The 21,074-nt window shown below is 38.2% G+C and overlaps 1 protein-coding gene across 12 annotated transcripts in view; it reads right to left on the bottom strand.

The window, feature by feature from the left end:
- Positions 1-5,488, bottom strand: part of FER (FER tyrosine kinase) — a 476,299-nt gene extending 470,811 nt beyond the window's left edge. For 4 of the 12 annotated variants that reach the window (XM_089909169.1, XM_089909156.1, XM_089909166.1 and 1 more), the window contains exon 1: positions 4,352-4,743. The gene's annotated coding sequence lies outside the window, so the exon portion shown is untranslated. Of the gene's footprint in view, positions 1-4,347; positions 4,745-4,773; positions 5,041-5,342 lie in introns of those variants that run through there. The other 8 variants (XM_089909158.1, XM_089909163.1, XM_089909164.1 and 5 more) reach the window with 7 other exon arrangements.
- Positions 5,489-21,074: the final 15,586 nt, after the last annotated feature.

Here is a 21,074-nt window from a genome sequence, read left to right as displayed (position 1 = left end):
AGTCTTATGTATTATTACATTTGAAAATAAAGTTTAACTTTTAAACAGATTAAGTAAATGTAATTTAAGGCGGCAGGGAGCATTAGAGATTTAAGAAGGTAACATTTAGCTTTTCTGTACCACTTTTAAGCAAATATTTGTGGTTCAAAGGAAAAGAATTCAGGGAAACCATCCAACAACAGATGATAATCTAATGTGAAAGAAAAATAATTCAGGAATTCAGACAAACTGGACATATTTTGAGGTAAAAATCAGTTAAGGTAAATTTCTGATTATTGCTGAGATACAGTAACCCAAGAGCTAAAAAAAAAAAAAAACCCTGCTAAGCTGAGATATTTCTAATTATTTGGTTTGTACAAATGTAAATATCATTCAGTTTAAGTAAGCGTAATGTACATTATTTTAATTTCCGAAGTCTAAAACTTAGGGACTTTTAGGATTGTAGAATAAACACAGTAATACTAGAAGAGATGAAGTGAAAACTACCATGAAAGTAACTGAATGTGAATGCTGAACACTCCCTAAATTCAGTCATTTTACCTCAATTGTCTCATTTCTTCTTCATAATGACCTTGTGAGGCAATTATATCATCCCCACTTTACAGATGAGGAAACTATGGTTTAAAGAGATTAAGAAACTTGCCCAAGATCCCACAAAAGAAAATCCTAATTTCTGACTGAAACCCAGACTATCTGGCTCCAAAATAAATGACTCTTCTTTTCACTATACCCTGCTATCTCACAAGAAACACACACATTGAACTTTTCAGTCTTCTAATTAAAACCTTCTAAAGGAGGAGACAATATTAAGCTTATAGTGAACGGTGATAATGTATAGGCTAAAAATTAGTCATAGTTTGATAAGTATAAATGAATATTTAGGAAATAATTCCAAATCATGCATGACATTAAATTTTTTAAAAGCTGAATATGAAATATCGCCCCCAAGTAGAAAAATCCGAAAACTTCTGTAGAAAGGCACTAAGTAAACATCTTACCTGGACACTTTGAATTCCAAAGAAAAAACCTGAGAGGCTCCATATTTTGTCAGTCATACAGCAGTTTCATATGGTCAACTAGGGCTATATTTATACTTAATAAAAAAGAAAAAGTGGGTAATTGCTTGGGTCTGATTCTTTTGTTCTGACTCTAATCTGTCCTCTATTGATTATTTTCCATTTTTCCTCCAGATTTTGGAGACTTCTTCTAATTTAGGCTAACTGAGTCTCAAGTTCAGGAACTCCTCCAAGTTTAGATGTAAGTGCTGACACACTGCAATGAAGACCATAAAATTGCAATGATTGGTAGAGTGTTACAGAAGAAACAAAAGTTTCGGTTATTTCAAAACATTAACTATCGTGGAATTACTGATGACTTTTTTTCTGTATAGTTTTCTGAATTGATTTTAAAGCATTTAACTTTTATAATAAAAACAGGAGAGCAAGAAAAAAGGAAAAAGGGAGGAAGGCGGGGCGGGGGTGGGGGGGAGTTGGAGCTTTGATTAAAAAGTATCTGAACATCTTATTCCTTCCAAATTTCCAAAACTATGACCTCCTTGTTCCCTTCTATCTCTCAATGGCATGGCATGAAAAATAAACCACACATAAGCATGCCAAAATCAAATGAGATATGGAAAAATAATAATGAGGCAATCCAAAAGATCTATAAATTCTGAGACATAGCTCAATTTCACTATTTCAGAAATTAGTTATTAACTGAGCAAAGTATGAAAAACAGATTTAGGGCATACTAAAACTGAAAAGCAGGATTCACATACTTAAAGAAGAGTGCAGGAATTTCCTTAGTATGGGAAAATTATAAATATAATATACACATATGTGAATTAATTTATACCAGTTTCTTATTCTTTTTATCACAAATTGAAGTTCTGTATTAAAATACTCCTTTAGCAACACCATGAAACAACATGCAAGATAGTTCTGAGTCCTATCAAAATTAACTTAAATCTCTCTAAATTACTTCATTTTCCATGGAAAAGTTATACTAAAAGAAGTTCACATTTGTAAGCTTTCTTTTTCCATTACAAAAACACATTCTTATTCCAAAACAACATACATAAGATTGACCCAATTTATTAAGTATGTTACCAAAACAGTGCATAATTGATAGTCCCTTCAACCTGTCTTCCAAAGAAGACGCTCATTTAAAAATCAAGTAGAAAACTATAATCTATTAACACAAGAGTCCAATTTTAAAACAAGACTTTTATTTGTATAACAAGTTCATTAGATTTTCTTTTTATTCTGATTACCAAAACACAGTTAACTCACCAAGCCTTGATTTACAAAGATAATGACTTCCTACTCACAGGACTGCTTTATAATAGTCTCATGGAATTCAATTACTACAGTTTTTATAAACACTATTACCATCTACGAACGGAAATAAGCACTTTACAATATTTTGGTTTGATACATATTTATGCTGGTTTTCAAACTTGATAATTTCAGTTCCTCTGTTCCTTAGTATATGCCATGTAACAGCTGTCCTGAAAATGTTATTTCTGTGTAGATGGTGAGTATTTACAGCACAACTTAACCTGCCTACATTGTTTGAAATTTTTCATAGTGAAATACTGGAGGAAAAAAAAGGCAAATGTGAAATGTTCACAGACCAGAGTTATAGCTACATAACAGTTGAAGATGAAATGAAAAGGAAGGGTCTACCAAAAGCCTGAATTATTCCTTCAACTACTGACATCAAACTCTGAAATAGTGCAGAAGCTGCATTAACCGGACCCTAAATAATTTTACATGGTATATATTTAATGCTGCCAACCATCAGTATGGAAGAGAAACAGATCTTCGCCAAAGGTCTTTCATGGAAGAAACTGGAGAAAGGTTTCCAAGTATGCCTATGTACTCCCTTAATATACTTCCAGTACCTTTGAAAACAGTTCACTTGGCTCAAGAGAACTAGCAGAAAAGATTCCCCAGATCACAAAACATACACTGAGCCCTCCTTTGCATTCACTGACAAATGTGTGGCTCTTCACAAGTATGTCTTCCTAAAGCCCATATAGGTAGATACACCAGGACAACACTGCACAGTGAAATAATTATACTTTGCAATAGTTTTTAAAAATCCTGTCCCCATTCCATAGGTGGAAAAGTACTTTCTAGTCTTTAATCACTAAATAGATTTGGTCTATTCTTATTGATTTTTCTGTTACACTTTTATATCGCTGTTATTCCATTTAAGAAATTTTTTTAGTATTTTAAAACATCTGGAGAAAGAAAAAAATGGCACTACACCCAGAGTAATTTATGTCAAATTTACAGTGAGACTACTACGAATATATGCAGCTTCTTATGAATTAAAAAGACTAAGGTTTTTTAACCATAAGGCAATCGAAAATGAAAGTGCCAGCCTTAATAAATTATTAGACATTGCACTGCACAGCACTATATATCAAAATCCCAAATGTACACACACACACACACACACACACGGGACAGCTTCACAGTTAATTTGTGCAAGACGTACCACCCTACCAAAACCAACTCAATTAGCGTGTTTCAGAAAGTTGATCCTAAAGGAGACTAACCAGAAAGCTGACCCGAAGGTGACTCCAAACACCTCCTCAACCGTAAATGGCAAAGAGAACAGAACAGAAATTGCCCCGCCTGCGCTAGCTTCACACTATCTCTTGAGGGTCACTCCTGGCCAAGACAGGAGTAGGGACGGAAGGTGGGGGATAAAAGCAGGCGGTGGGGAAGCTGACACGAGAGAAGAGCTGGGGGCGGACTGTGCCGGTCCATGGAGACCGCAAGGCCCCAGCGGTAGGAAGGGGCTGGGGGGGTAACACCTAGGGACTGGGGGTGGCCGCCCAGCCCGAGACCCGCGCCGAGGGGATCGCGCCGAGAAAAGGGGGTGCGGGCGTGATGGGCGGTGCCCACGGTACTCCCAGCACCGCCCCACACCCCGCAAACCCCGGACCCGGCGACTGGGCGGAGCCGTCGCGCCCGCCTCAGCCCTCTCGCGCCGGCACCCGCCCCCTCAGCCTCCAGTCCCGGGTGGGTGGCAAGGGCGGGCCTCGCCCGGCCGGGTGGGCAGCCCGGCCCAAGCCGCAAACAGGAATGCGCCGCCGCGGGCGCAGGATGGACGGGAGACCCCGCAGCCGGGGGCAGGAGGGGGGGGATGGCTGAGGGCGGAGAAAGAGCCCTCGGCGCAGCCGGCGCAGCCGCCGCAGCCAGAGCAGAGCCCCAGGCGCCCCACTGCGGGCAGGGAGTGTTGCCCCAGTTCTCGGCTGGCCTTCCCAACTCTTCCCCCTCCCCCGGCGTTGCCCCGGGTAACAGCGCCTGCCGCAGGCGGCGCGAAACTCACCTACCTAGAACCTGACAAGCAGGAGCCCCTCAGACACGGGAGCCAGTCGCCACCCCGCGTCACGGGGCCCGCCACAACCAATGAGCGCTGCTGTCACCAGCCTCCGCGGCCAATCCAGCTGCACTCCGGTCTCCGGGCACCCTCGAGGTCTCAGCCAATGGGCATCCGCCGAAGGCGGGCACTGCCTCCCGACCCCCAACCCCCTCTTCCACCACCTCCCAGGAGGCGGGGCGCGGCCGATTGGCCTGGACCCCGGAGGGGTGGGACTCGGGCACCAGGCCCGGTGGGCGCGCGCGGACCGGGGGCTGCGGGCGTGGCGAGGGGAGGCGTGGAGCGTCGGCAGTCGCCCTCCGGGCTCGCTCCCCAGCTTGGGTGGGGTCGCGCGGCCCTCCTGGTGGCTCAGCTCTCCTCGTCCCTGTAACTCACTCCTCTCTAGCCGGTGTCCAGGGCTGCCGGGGTGGGAGTGTGGGCGGGATGCGGCCGGAGGCGGGCGGCGGCGTCACAGGAAACTTTGGGAGGCTCGCCTGGCCGCGGCCGGGAAGTGGCCGGGCCGGGGGTGATAAGCTGGGGCCGCCTGGAAGGGACTACCCGGCGGGTCGGCAGCCGGAAAGGAATTCGGAGGGTGGGGACGGAGACGTGATTAAAATGTTAATTGTGCCCGCGGGGTGCTGGGTGATCCCGGGAGCTGAAATCTCCGGGAACGGAAGCGGCTTTGGGGTCGCGGACCCTCCACCCCTAAATACGCATCCTTCACCCCTTCGAATCAGTCACTTTTACTGTATATCTTACTTGCATCTATTGTAACGTTGATTCTTTTAAACTAGTTTTCGGCTTGAAGTGCCTGAAAGGCGGGAACAGTGTCTTTCACATTCCTGTAATTCCCAGTGCCTGAGACCTTCTTTAAAAAAAAGGTTAGACAATGCTGGAATTGTGATGGATGCTATTAAAAAGTGTACAGCAGGTCCTGTGAGTAGTCTCCTGTAGTAAGTTCTTACCTCTTCCAGAGTCTAGCATGCGTGAAGAACCGAAGTTGGTTTGCTCGTCCAGTGACGGTTGTTTTTGAAGCGCCCTTCACCAAAAGAATTTAGTGGAAAATGAGTAATTTGAGCTAAACAAAGAGACGTAGGTGATCTGTAACAGTATGATAGGTGTTATTAGTCACTATTGCAGGGTATGTTTCTGTAGCCGACTCTTTTAAGGCATTGTATCGTACATTGCATTGGTTGAACCACATTCTTTGCCTGGAGCAAATTCTAAGGTCAACCCTATCTCGACCCGCCTCCTCCAAAACTTGTGTATTACAATGGGAGCCAAAGAAGAGTGAATAATTAGTTCATAATTAATAATTTCTAAACAGAGCAATTTATTTTACTGTAGTGAACGCCCCTACACATAGACAAATTTTAAACGGGACTTTTCATGTCTACTCTTTTAAAGAAACCAAAACGTGCTGTAAAGACAAGAATTTTATTTTTTTCCATTGTGTTATGGGGGTTTTAATTGTTTATTTGTATTTTTTAAGCCTAAAAGAACTTTTATTTTATTCTTAAATTATTCTACTGTTGAGAAAGGTTAAGTAAAATTACAAAGGTTACACATAACCAATTAGACAAATGTGAAGACAAAAATTTTTTTTAAAAAAGCTTAATTCTCCCTATTGGATATGGAAGAAGGGATTTCCCTTTCTTAGAGCACTTGCCTTAGAAAACTGGTAATTGTTGTATAATTTTTCATCTCTTTGAAATGTATATAAATTATTTTGAAGACTGGATAGGTCTCTGTCATTTTGTGTTTTGTTAGCGTTATATCCCAGAAATGTGTTTCTCAAGGACCTGGGAACTATCTCTTTGAAATGCAAATGTCAAGAGAGCTAGCGCCCTTGAATGGATAAAGATGTTGTGGTATACATATATATACAGCATGGAATATTATTCAGCCTTAAAAAAAGAATGAAAGCTTGCCATTTCAACAGCATGGATGGACCTTGAAGGCATTATGCTAAGTGAAATAAGTCACAGAGAAATGCAAATGCCATATGATCTCCCTTATATGTGGAATTAAAAAAAACAAAACAAAAAACCCTCATAGATACATAGAACAAATGGATGGTTGCCAGAAGCAGGGGGTGGGAGGTGGGTGAAATGTGTGAAAATGGTCAAGAAATACAAACTTCCAGTTATAAAATAAAAAATAGGAATGTAATAGCATGATGACTGTGGTTAATAATACTGTATTGCATATTTGAAAGTTGCTAGGAAAGTAGATCTTAAAAAGTTCTCATCACAAGAAAAAAATTATGTAACTATATATGGTAATGGATGTTAACTAGAATTACTGTGGTGATCAGTTAGAGATATATACAAATATGGAATTATGTTGTATACCTCAAACTATTGTAATATTATATGTCAGTTATACCTCAAATAAGAGAGAGAGAGATAGCACCCCTCTCTCCCAGTTTCTATGGGGTAGTAAGAACCTAACTTTGTGGGCAAATTTTTCCAAGTTGCAAAACTACCTTCTGTCATAAAGATGAGACATTTGTTTTTCCTGTGGATAATGCTTATTCGCTAACTCTGATGGTCACCCCAATTAGGAAATAAAGTCAAGATGAATTATGTGTGCAATGTTATCAAGGCCTATTACTTGATGACTAGTTATTGTTTATCTTGAAAACATACGAAATGGGTTGTATCTGCTAGGCTGTATAAAAGGGTGAGATTGCTTTCTGTCTTTGCAGTCTCTTTGCAGATTGCCTGCAATGTGCATCACATTCTGGTGTAATGCTTATTCAATAAGAAAAGTATTATTTCTCCACTGTGTTTGTGGAGAGAATTTCTGGGTTGGGAGAACATTTTGTTTTTATTTATATTCCACAAAAAATACCTATGCCTAAAATATCAAGACTATGAAGTTAAAGAAAGTAATTAGTTTCTAGTTTTTAATTTGTTCTCGAAAATGACCTCACATTAGATGATAATGTGTTGCCGAACTAAAAATACATTTTGAGTCAGAAATAATAAAGTTAATGTTTGGTATGTATTTTGTAATGACTGTTAACTGCACAAACTAAACAAATGTGAGTAAACCTCTTAAAATATAAAAGAAATTAATTTTCTATAAATATTAAATACTGTGGTATGTCAAATCAATATGAAAGAAATCGATGAATGTTTATGCATTATATGGTTAGACAAAGCCAAAATACAACTTTGGGGATTGCTTCACCAAGGCATATCTTTTCCAAGAACCTTAGGATTTCTCTATCTTTATACAAAGAAAATCTAAATCTGGAAAGATGTGGTTTATGAATTTGTTATTACATATGTGCAGAAAGTAGCTCTAAATAAAAGTCTGGTTTTGAAATATAGAATTGTTTGCTATACAACATTGTGTGTGTGTGTGTGTGTATGTGTTTGTGTGTGTGTGAGTTTTAAGGAACTCAGATCTCTGAAAAGAGTAAGAATCTTTCTAGTTCTTCAACCATTCTCAGTTCTCACCTATTCACTCCCAACTTAAAAACTGCCTGCCATATGCCAAGCACCATGCTAAGAAATGCAATTTTTTTAACATCTTTATTGGAGTATAATTGCTTTACAATGTTGTGTTAGTTTCTGCTGTATAACAAAGTGAATCAGCTATACATACATATATCCCTATATCCCCTCCCTCTTGCATCTCCCTCCCACCCTCCCTATCCCACCCCTCTAGGTGGTCACAAAGCACCAAGCTGATCTCCCTGTGCTATGTGGCTGCTTCCCACTAGCTATCTATTTTACATTTGGTAGTGTATATATATGTCCATGCCACTCTCTCACTTCGTCCCAGCTTACCCTTCCCCCTCCCTGTGTCTTCAAGTCCATTCTCTACGTCTGTGTTTTTATTCCTGTCTTACCACTAGGTTCTTCAGAACCTTTTTTTTTAAATTCCATATATATGTGTTAGCATACGGTATTTGTTTTTCTCTTTCTGACTTACTTCACTCTGTATGACAGTCCCTAGGTCCATCCACCTCACTACAAATAATTCAATTTCATTTCTTTTTATGGCTGAGTAATATTCCATTGTATATATGTGCCACATCTTCTTTATCCATTCATCTGTCGATGGACACTTAGGTTGCTTCCATGTCCTGGCTATTGTAAATAGAGCTGCAGTGAACATTGTGGTACATGACTCTTTTTGAATTATGGTTTTCTCAGGGTATATGCCCAGTAATGGGATTGCTGGGTCATATGGTAGTTCTATTTTTAGTTTTTTAAGGAACTTCCATACTGTTCTCCATAGTGGCTGTATCAATTTACATTCCCACCAAGAGTGCAAGAGGGTTCCCTTTTCTCCACACCGTCTCCAGCATTTATTGTTTGTAGATTTTTTGATGATGGCCATTCTGCCAGGTGTGAGGTGATATCTCATTGCAGTTTTGATTTGCATTTCTGTAATAATCAGTGATGTTGAGCGCCCTTTCATGTGTGTGAAACCTCATTTAAAGTGGAGTTGGGAAGCCCTGAAGGGGGAGCTCTCGCGCAGGTATCACTCACCACAGTTTGTAGCCTTCTGACCCAACAACAAGCTGCCCACTACCTGCAGCCTGTGAAGAACAACCACAGCCTCCCCAATTTCGTCCCTTCTCTAAAAAATCAAGTCTCTCTCCTTGGTTCTCCAGATTTACCTATGGTTTACCACAGTTTGCTTGTCCCAAATTGAAATTCTCGGCTATTCCCAAATAAACTTATTTTGCTGGTAAAATAGCTGGCTTTTTTGTGGTTTTTTGTGTTTTGTTTTTTTTTTTTGCGGTACGTGGGCCTCTCACTGCCGCGGCCTCTCCCGTTGCGGCGCACAGGCTCCGGACGCGCAGGCTCAGCGGCCATGGCTCACGGGCCCAGCCGCTCCACCACACGTGGGATCCTCCCGGACCGGGGCACGAACCCGTGTCCCCTGCATCAGCAGGCGGACTCTCAACCACTGCGCCACCAGGGAAGCCCTAAGCCTCCATTTTTATATTAATTGCAAATAATAATTCTAACTTCACTGGTTCTTATGACAATAAATTGAGATAGAGTAAACGAATGAATTTTCAATATATAAATTCCTATTCAAACATAAGTTTTTTACCCTTGGGGAGCCCTTATCAATTCTTAACTGGTTTCCTTGACTGCTTCCGTAAGGTTCTATGGTACACATTGTCAACAGATTTAAGCCACCTAACCATCATTTTCATTTTGATGTTTCCACATTCAAATTCTTTAACTTAGAGGTAAATCTAGTTTCCTAACCTTGACTTCAGCCTTTACAAATCTACAAGCAATTTAACTATCCAGCCCTCCCTCCCACCTCATTGTTACCTTTCCCCATTTCCCTTCAGCAGTAGAATACTTTACACCTCCACATGTAGTTTAAATTTATATACAGTAATATTCACTGTTTTTGGTGTAGAGTTCTATGAGTTCTGAGAATTTCATAGCCATCAAACCACCACCCATATAAGATGCAGAACAGTTCCAAACCTCTCCTCACACACACACACACACACACACACACACAGAACACAGCCTCTTTATGTTACCCCTTTGTAGTCAACCCTATCCTCACACAACCCCTGATCTGTTCTTCATCTCTATAGTTTTGCCTTTTCCAAAATGTCATATAATTGCAGTCATAGTGTATATAGCCTTTTGAGTCTGACTTCTTCACTAAGAATAATGCATTTGAGATTCATCTATGTTATAGCATGTCTTAGCAGTTTCTCTCATTTTATTGTAGTGTAGTATTTCATTGTTCATCCATTTCTCAGTTCAGGGACATTTGGGTTTTTTCCAGTTTTGGGCTATTATGAATAAAGTTACTATAAACATTCACATACAGGTTTTACTGTGTGATCATTTTTTTTTAATTGGGGTAGAGTTGCTTTACAATGTTGTCTTAGTCTCTGCTGTACAACGAAGTGAATCAGCTATATGTATACCTATAATCCCCTCCCTTTTGGACCTCTCTCCCACCCCCACCCCCCCATCCCACCCATCTAGGTCATCACAGAGCACCGAGCTCAGCTCCCTGTGCTATACAGCAGGTTCCCACCAGCTACCTGTTTTACACATAGTAGTGTATATATGTCAATCCCAATCTCCCAATTCATCCCACCCCCCTTCCCCAACCCATGTCCTCACATTCGTTCTCTATGTCTGCATCTCTATTTCTACCCTGCAGATAGGTTCATCTGTACCATTTTTCTAGATTCCATGCACAATTTACAATAGCCAGGACACGGAAGCAAACTAAATGCCCATCAACAGATGAATGGATAAAGAAGATGTGGTACATATATACAATGGAATATTACTTGGCCATAAAAAGGAACAAAATTGGGTCATTTGTAGACATGGATGAACCTAGAGTGTGTCATACATAGTGACGTTAAGTCAGAAAGAGAAAACCAAATATCATATATTAACACATATATGTGTGATCATTTTTATTTCACTTGGGCAAATACCTAAGAGTGAGATTGCTAGGTCCTGTGGTAAGTACATATTCGTAGGAAACTGTCAAACTTTTCCCAAAGTGGCTGCACCATCTTACATTTCCACCAGTAATGCATGACAGTTCCAATTTTTCCTCATTTTCACCAAAGCTTGGTATTGTCAAGTGTTTTTTTGAGGAGGGGGAGGCGGATTGGTGGGTTTGTTTGTTTTCTCATTCTGAAAGGTGTGTAGTGGTATATTATCATGGTTTTAATTTACTTTTCCCTATGGACTAATAATGTTGAGCATCTTTTCATGTTCTTATTTGACATCCACATATCTTCTTTGGTGAAGTATCTGTTCAAAGCTTTTGCCCATTTAAAAAAAAATCCTAGTATTTCTTAGTTTGTCTTTATTATTTGCAAATGATTTCTTGTGTATTTCTTAGTTTTGTTTCTAATTCTTGCTAAAGAAGCCTCACGTGGTGGAAGCACATGAAAGGAGCCTATCACTGTGATTTCCTAAGCATTGGGCAGAGTATGGGATTAGGACATATTTTTTCCTCCCATACAGAGCTAACAGCCTTTTTTTTTTCCTTTTTTAAGGATCAAACATTTGCTCTACTACACTGTAGCCAACTCAGCTAATTAATTCATAAATTTATAAGTACCAAGGGAGAGGGAAAATATTATATCATTAGAACCACAAATATTAAAGATGAGAAGTTTATAGAGCCCCAAGCACTGAAAGTGAGCGCTACAGATCCCATTTGAAACTTGAGTAACTCTGTATGAGATAAATGGAAATAGCAAGGGAAAATGAGGTAATTGGTATATGTATTTATAAATGTACAATTATCAACTAAAAAAACCCCTTTTATGGCTAGGTTTATTGAAGTGACATGCACTAATTATTTTTAATTAAAAAAATTTTAATTTAATTTAATTTATTTATTTTTGGGCTGCATTGGGTCTTTGTTGCTGCACGCAGGCTTTCTCTAGTTGCAGCGAGCAGGGGCTACTCTTCATTGTGGTGCGCGGGCTTCTCATTGTGGTGGCTTCTCTTGTGGAGCACGGGCTCTAGGCACATGGGCTTCAGTAGTTGTTGGGACTTCCTGTGTGGCACAGTGGTTAAGGACTCCACAATCCCAATGCAATGGGCCTGGGTTCAATCCCTGGTCAGGGAACTAGATCCCATATGCATGCCACAACTGAGAATTCGCATACCACAACTAAGGAGCCCGTGTGCCACAACTAAGGAGCCAGTGAGCTGAACTAAGGAGCCCACCTGCCACAACTAAGACCCAGTGCAACCAAATAAAGAAAGAAAATATAAATTTTTTTTAAAAATTGGATTGTTGTTTTGAAAGAAAGAACAAAGTTGAAGGACTATTATCCTGATTTTAAGACTTACTATAAACAAGAAAGTGAGGTATCAGTGAAAACATAGATATACAGATCAATGGAATAGATAAAGAATCCAGAATATACCCATGTAAACATGATCAGTTGATTATTGGCAAAGGTGCAAAGACAATTCAGTGGAGAAAAGGACAGCCTTTTCAACAAGTTGCTGGAACAATTGGCCATTGACATGCAAAAGTTTTCTGGTGGCTTGTTTTTTACCCATATCTCTCACCTTATACAAAAACTAACACAAAATGGATCATAGACCTAAATATAAAATAAAACAACAAACCTTTCAGAAGAAAAAACAGGAGAAAATCTTTGTGAACTTCAGTTAAGGAAAGAGTGCTTAGATACAACACTGAAAGCACTACATAGGGAAGAAAAAAATTGGTAAATTGGGCTTGATTAAAATTAGAAAAGAAAATTGATCTATAAAAGATATGGGCAAGAGAATGAAAAGACAAGCCACAGAAACTATTTTCAAATCACACATCTGATGAAGGGCATATATGCTGCATACAACTCTCTGATTTTAAAGAAATGCTTTCCCTTCTTTCAGGCTCAACTCAAATCTCAGCTCTGTGAAAACTTCAAAGACCAGATGAGCTAGAATCCATATGTCTGGACCATTAGTGGATGAATGAATGAACATTTCTCAGCCATTATTACTTTCCTGTAAAATACAATGTATACACTAATAAAGATACCCTTATATTCTGGTCCTCTTTTTAACGAAAAACCTGAATGTATTTGCCAGACACTTGATATATTGCAGTATGTTCCCATGGAATGAAATGAAACTTTATTGACTGAAATAATAAGTACTATGGATGGATGGCATTATCTTACAGAATCCAAATTGCTTACATTATATCTTAGCCTTAGGGAGGTTATATCTAACTAGGGCAGGTCTGGTAAAGTATATTTTGTAACTATATATAATGTCTTGTATGGATCTGTGAATATGTATTTGTCTAAGTATACAGTTATAGAAAGTTAAAAAAATGCAAAAATTCTAAGTTATATATTTTATCGGTTTTGTTGAAATAGCAATTCTCTTCAGTTTCAGTTTTTGCCAAACATTACTGTATTATCATTTTCTCTGAAAATCAGAAGCTTTTGTCTATTCTGGAGGCCATTTAGCCCAACTGCATTTTTCAAAAAGCCACGATTTGCTAAATTTAAATGCAGCCCCTTTTGCTAGGCCTAGAATTAGTGCTAAGGACCAAATGAGGAGCCCTTAATAAATTAACATCCTGGGCAGCAGTATTCCAAGAGTCCAGGAAAATATGTAACATGGATATTTCCTCCAAATATTTTAAGATAATAGACTTACTATATACAGACCTTCCCAATACATACACATTAAGGAAAGGTGGGCCCACTCAGCAAGTGAACACAGGTACAATATAATTGAACATTTCCCCTTACTCAGAAGGCCTTGTCCTTCACTTAATGCTCTCCTGTAGCCATCTTGAAATTCTTAGTAATTTTATCTTTGAAGTTGTGTTTTGTAACTGAAGTCTGAAGGAACGATGGAACATACATGTAAACAGAGAAGATATGCAAGATACGCATTTGCACTGCTCCTTGCCACTCTGTTCTCAGTAGTATTCCCAATACCTCACGAGTACAGCCTTCAGGTAGACCCACAGTGCATGAGAGTTCAGAGAGTTCAAAGTGAGCACAAGGTCAGTGTGTTACATCTATGACTGAGTTAAAAGGAACACTGACAAGCCTGAGAGGGTATGCTTTCCATTCAAACCAGAACTTGCTTCAAGTGCAGAAAGAAGGCAATGGCATTCTAAGAAATATGAACACGCAAGGAATCCTACCATATTCTTTCTTATTTGTGTTACTTCCTGTATTAGCCAACTATTCATACTAAAATGATGATATAGGAGGAAAGGGGGACACAGGGCATCATATAGTTACTTTCCCTTTTTGTCCTTTCTTACTCATTAGCAAGCTAAAGCTAGAGAGGGTTGATAGATGTGCACACATCAAAAAGTGAAATTTTAAAAACTTAGTTTTTTGTAGTTCACACTGTTCTGGTAAGAATGATATATATACTGTACTCATATATGAACTACGTAATATGAATTCTGAGTTTTGGTGATCCTACATATAAGTTAAATGCTCTTATATTCGCGTTTAAAATTGTTAATACGCCATAGAAAGAAGAACAGTAAATTCATGCTAATAATTTAAAATTAAAGATTCTTTTATTTAGTAGCAAATAAAAAGCACACCTCAAGAGAGAGAGAAAGAAAGAGAGGCTGCAGAAGAAAGGGAAAAAAAGCCTTCTATTTTAGCACCTTTAACAGCACTTTTTTCCTGCTTTAATAAGCACTGTTTGATTGATATAAAAAAAACACTCTTTATAAATCCTTTCCATGCAGAGTGAGCCTGAGCTTTTGCTGCCTATTTAATGATGTTAATCAATGTCTAAATTTAGTAAGAACCCTTTAGTACTTAGTCCATCACCAATGGTATAAAATACACAGAAATTGCTTTTTCTACAGCAGTTATAGATTGTATTTAGTCACTGATAATTTTTTATTTCATCTCCTCTTCCCCAGCCCTGAGTGAACTGCTCATAAGATCCAAAGGGGCCTGGAAGTAAATGTTTTACTTCATTCTCCTATGATTCTTCATAGGCTCTTGTTAGAGAATGTTTTCATATGCACTATTGGGTCCCAGTAAAAATAATATAAACTAAGTACTTATTATATGCTCAGATATGTACCAAGTGCTTTTACACATATTGTCTCAGTTAAGTCATAAAAACCCTGTAGGGTAGGCACTAATATTACCCCAATTTACAAATGTTAAAAAAAAAAAGCAAAGAGAAGTTAAATACATGACTTATACATGATTTATAGTCTCACAGCTTGTTGGTACAGGTATTGTGATTTGAATTCACATGATCTAATGCAAGAGCCGCTTAACTGTTATCTAGGCTGCTTTGCCAATTAAGTCCATTGATTCAGAAGTAGAGGAGTGATTCTGAGAGGAAAGAAAGATGATCAACATCCAAGCAAAATGACAAAATGGAGGGGAGATCAGATCTTTCAAAGTAAAAAATAGCATAGCTGATATAAAAATCTCTTAATAGCTCTAAAAGTATGACAGACCTAAGTTTGAGAACCTGCTCCACAATTTCCCAGCTTGTGGCCTTGGGGAAATTCCTTAACTAAATCTTAATTCTCTCATTTGTCAAATGAGGATAACAACAGTGCCAACTTCACAGGGTTGTTGTGAGGATTAAATGGCACCATGCACATAAAATGCTTATCATGGTGCCTGGCACCATGCTCTATAAGTGTTAGTTACTGTTACTATTATTTTTAGTATTTTACTTGCTTGAGCTTCTCATCTTCAAACACCATTTTTCCTTCTGTCTTTGTGGTCTAAGTAATTCTTCCTACAATTTTAAGCTGGAGTTGAGCTCTACTCATAAAAGCTACAAGCAACCAGAATCTTCACTTTCTTCTTGCAATTTTTTTGCCACTACATCTCAACTGATTTAGTGCCAGATTATAGATTCTCATCCACACTTTTTAATTCAGAACCTTCCTTTTTATTTGGCTTTGAAGCATATTGTGTTAAATTCCCAAAATGATACCTTCAGAGCTCGCTGCAAAGTCCTTATCACAGTTCTCAGAAAACTTAAAGTTGTTCTTAGGGGAATAAGCACTGCTTTGCATTTCGTTATTGAATAGAAAATCTAGAAGAACAACATCAACTTTTAAATGAAATTATACACCTGGAAGGGGCATATAAACAGAGTAAAAAAACAGAGCACCTCATTATCACTCTTTCAAGCTGCTAGGGTGAAATTTGAGTAATTGCATATTCCAACATCAAAAACTCTCTTGGATATACTAAAGAACATCATTATGCACACAGCAACAAAACGAGGAAGTTGTCAGAGGGAGCCACTATGAATAAAAGATTGCCAAGACAGAGTCTTAAAATGGATAATATAATAAGCTCGTTAATAAGTATTCTGAAATAGCTCTAAGGTTTTCCAACTGAAACTGAATTCCTTAGGGTTCTTAACTAGTCAAAGGCATCAACTTTATTATTTTTTCTCCTGTTTAAATTATCCATATCTCTTTGTTGATCCATGCAAGAATGTTTCTACCTGTATCTAAACACAAAGAAACATTTGATTTTGGTATTGGTATTTATTAGAGTACTCATATGAAAATAAGTGGAATTAGGCTTCCTTTTTAAAGATCTGGGTTACTGATAAAAGCCTCTCCAATGAAGAACAAGCATATAAAAGGAGTCAGACTTCACAATCTTTCTATAATCTTGTAAATTGCCTTCATAACATAGAAACTCTTCTAATTGCAGAATATTTAAGAATTAGTGCATGTCGGACTTCCCTGCTGCAGTGGTTAAGAATCTGTCTGCCACTGACAGTGAGGGGATGGAAAAAGATATTCCATGCAAATAGAAATCAAAAGAAAGCTGGAGTAGCTATACTCATATCAGATAAAATAGACTTTAAAACAAAGAATGTTACAAGAGACAAGGAAGGACACTACATAATGATCAAGGGATCAATCCAAGAAGAAGATATAACAATTATAAATATATATGCACCCAACACAGGAGCACCTCAATACATAAGGCAACTGCTAACAGCTATAAAAGAGGAAATCGACAGTAACACAATAATAGTGCGGGAATTTAACACCTCACTTACACCAATAGACAGATCATCCAAAATGAAAATAGATAAGGAAACAGAAGCTTTAAATGACACAATAGACCAGATAGATTTAATTGATCCTTATAGGACATTCCATCCAGAAACAGCAGATTACACTTTCTTCTCAAGTGTGCACAGAACATTCTCCAGGACAGACCACATCTTGGGTCACAAATCAAGCCTCAGAAAATTGAAATCACTTCAAGCATCTTTTCTGACCACAATGCTATGAGATTAGAAATGAATTACAGGGAAAAAAACGTAAAAAACACAAACATATGGAGGCTAAACAATACATTACTAAATAACCAAGAGATCACTGAAGAAATCAAAGAGGAAATCAAAAAATACCTAGAGACAAATGACAAGGAAAACACGATGATCCAAAACCTATGGGATGCAGCAAAAGCAGTTCTAAGAGGGAGTTCACAGCTATAGAAGCCTACCTCAAAAAACAAGAAAAATCTCAAATAAACAATCTAACATTACACCTAAAGGAACTAGAGAAAGAATAATAAACAAAACCCAAAGTTAGCAGAAGGAAAGAAATCATAAAGATCAGAGCAGAAATAAATGAAATAGAAACAAAGAAAACAATAGCAAAGATCAATAAAACTAAAAGCTGGTTCTTTGAGAAGATAAACAAAATTGATAAACCATTAGCCAGACTCATCAAGAAAAAGAGGGAGAGGACTCAAATCAATAAAATTAGAAATGAAAAAGGAGAAGTTACAACAGACACCGCAAAAATACAAGGCATCCTAAGAGACTACTACAAGCAACTCTATGCCAATATAATGGACAACCCAGAAGAAATGAACACATTCTTAGAAAGGTATAACCTTCTAAGACTGAACCAGGAAGAAATAGAAAATATGAACAGACCAATCACAAGTAATGAAATTGAAACTGTGATTTAAAATCTTCCAACAAACAAAAGTCCAGGACCAGATGGCTTCACAGGTGAATTCTATCAAACATTTAAGGAAGAGCTAACACCCATCCTTCTCAAACTCTTCCAAAACACTGCAGAGGAAGGAACACTCCCAAACTCATTCTATGAGGCCACCATCACCCTGATACCAAAACCAGACAAAGATACTACAAAAAAAGATAATTACAGACCAATATCATTGATGAATATAGATGCAAAAATCCTCAACAAAATACTAGCAAACAGAATCCAACAACGCATCAAAAGGATCATACACCACGATCAAGTGGGATTTTTCACAGGGATGCAAGAATTCTTTGATATACACAAATCAATCAATGTAATATACCATATTAACAAACTGAAGAAGTAAAACCATATGATCATCTCAACAGATGCAGAAAAAGGTTTTGACAAAATTCAACACCCATTTATGATAAAAACTCTCCAGAAAGTGGGCATACAGGGAACCTACCTCAACATAATAAAGGCCATATATGACAAACCCACAGCAAACATCATTCTCAATGGTGAAAAACTGAAAGCATTTCCTCTAAGATCAGGAACAAGACAATGATGTCAACTCTCGCCACTATTATTCAACATAGTTTTGGAAGTCCTAGCCATGGCAATCAGAGAAGAAAAATAAATAAAAGGAATACAACTTGGAAAAGAAGAAGTAAAACTCTCACTGTTTGCAGATGACATGATACTATACATAGAGAATCCTAAAGATGCTACCAGAAAACTACTAGAGCTAATCAATGAATTTGGTACAGTTGCAGGATACAAAATTAATGCACAGAAATCTCTTGCATTCCTATATGCTAGTGATGAAAAATCTGAAAGAGAAATTATGGAAACACTCCCATTTACCACTGCAACAAAAAGAATAAAATACATAGGAATAAACCTACCTAGTGAGACAAAAGACCTGTATGCACAAAACTATAAGACCCTGATGAAAGAAATTAAAGATGATACCAACAGACGGAAAGATATACCATGTCCTTGGATTGGAAGAATCAATATTGTGAAAATGACTATACTACGCAAAGCAATCTACAGATTCAATGCAATCCCTATCAAATTACCAATGGCATTTTTTACAGAACTAGAACAAATCATCTTAAAATTTGTATGGAGACACAAAAGACCCCAAATAGCCAAAGCAGTCTTGAGGGAAAAAAACAGAGCTGGAGGAATCAGACTGCCTGACTTCAGACTATACTACAAAGCTACAGTAATCAAGACAATATGGTACTGGCACAAAAACAGAAACACAGATCAGTGGAACAGGATAGAAAGCCCAGCGATAAACCCACGCACCTATGGTCAACCAATCTATGACAAAGGAGGCAAGGATATACAATGGAGAAAGACAGCCTCTTCAATAAGTGGTGCTGGGAAAACTGGATAGCTACATGTAAAAGAATGAAATTAGAACACTCCCTAACACCATACACAAAAATAAACTCAAAATGGATTAGAGACCTATATGTAAGACTGGACACTATAAAACTCTTAGAGGAAAACATAGGAAGAACACTCTTTGACATAAATCACAGCAAGATCTTTTTTGATCCACCTCCTAGAGTAATGGAAATAAAAACAAAAATAAACAAATGGGACCTAATGAAACTTCAAAGCTTTTACACAGCAAAGGAAACCATAAACAAGACAGAAAGACAACCCTCAGAATGAGAGAAAATATTTGCAAATGAATCAATGGACAAAGGATTAATCTCCAAAATATATAAACAGCTCTTACAGCTCAATATTAAGAAAACAAACAACCCAATCCAAAAATGGGCAGAAGACCTAAACAGACATTTCTCCAAAGAAGACATACAGATGGCCAAGAAGCACATGAAAAGCTGCTCAACATCACTAATTATTAGAGAAATGAAAAGCAAAACTACAATGAGGTATCACCTCACACCAGTTAGAATGGGCATCATCAGAAAATCTACAAACAATAAATGCTGGAAAGGGCGTGGAGAAAAGGGAACCCTCTTGCACTGTTGGTGGGAATGTAAATTGATACAGCCACTATGGAGAACAGTATGGAGATTCCTTGAAAAACTAAAAATAGAATTACCATATGATCCAGCAACCCCACTACTGGCCATCCAGAGAAAACCATAATTCAAAAAGACACATGCACCCAATATTCATTGCAGCACTATTTACAATAGCCAGGTCATGGAAGCAACCTAAATGCCCATCAACAGACGAATGGATAAAGAATATGTGGTACATATGTACAATGGAAGATTACTCAGCCATAAAAAGGAATGAAATTGAGTCATGTGTTTAGATGTGGAGGGATCTAGAGACTGTCATACAGAGTGAAGTAAGTCAGAAAGAGAAAAACAAATATCGTATATTAACGCATGTATGTGGAATCTAGAAAAATGGTACAGATGAACCGGTTTGCACAGCAGAAGTTGAGACACAGATGTAGAGAACAAACCTACGGATACCAAGGGGCGAAAACCGCGGTGGGGTGGGGATGGTGGTGAGCTGAACTGGGCAATTGGGATTGACATGTATGCACTGATGTGTATAAAATTGATGACTAATAAGAACCTGCAGTATAAAACAAACAAACAAAACAACTAATACTAAACTTTCTTTGGGTTATTTGTATTGAAATATATTAATATAAATATTTCAGCCATTACATGAAATTTCTAAAAATCTTATATGTTCTGTTATAATGTTGTCATAATTCTAGTTATTACTTTAAAATGTATGTCTCAGAAATAAGTAAAAAAAAAAAAATCCATCTGCCAATGCAGGGGACATGGGTTCAATCCCTGGTCCTAGAAGATCCCACATGCTGCAGAGCAACTAAGCCCACACACCACAACTACTGAGCCTGGTGCTCTAGAGCCCACGAGCCACAACTACTGAGTCCGCGTGTCACAACTACTGAAGCCCGCGCACCTAGAGCCCGTGCTTCACGAGAGAAGCCACCGCAATGAGAAGCCCATGCACCACAACGAAGAGTAGCCCCTGCTCGCCACAACTAGAGAAAGCCCACGCGCAACAACGAAGACCCAACACAGCCAAAAATTAATTAATATAATAAATAAAATTTAAAAAATTTAAAAAAGGATTAGTGCATGTCACTTCAATAAACCTAGTCATAAAAGGGGTTTTTTTTAGTTGATAATTGTACATTTATAAAT

This window comes from Delphinapterus leucas, chromosome 3 (assembly GCF_059928025.1).
Source record: "Delphinapterus leucas isolate spDelLeu-1000000601 "Yukka" chromosome 3, BTC_Dleu_Yukka2, whole genome shotgun sequence".
NCBI lineage: Eukaryota > Metazoa > Chordata > Mammalia > Artiodactyla > Monodontidae > Delphinapterus > Delphinapterus leucas.
Note: the sequence above shows the minus strand (reverse complement) of the source record. Positions and strands in the feature narration are given on the sequence as shown.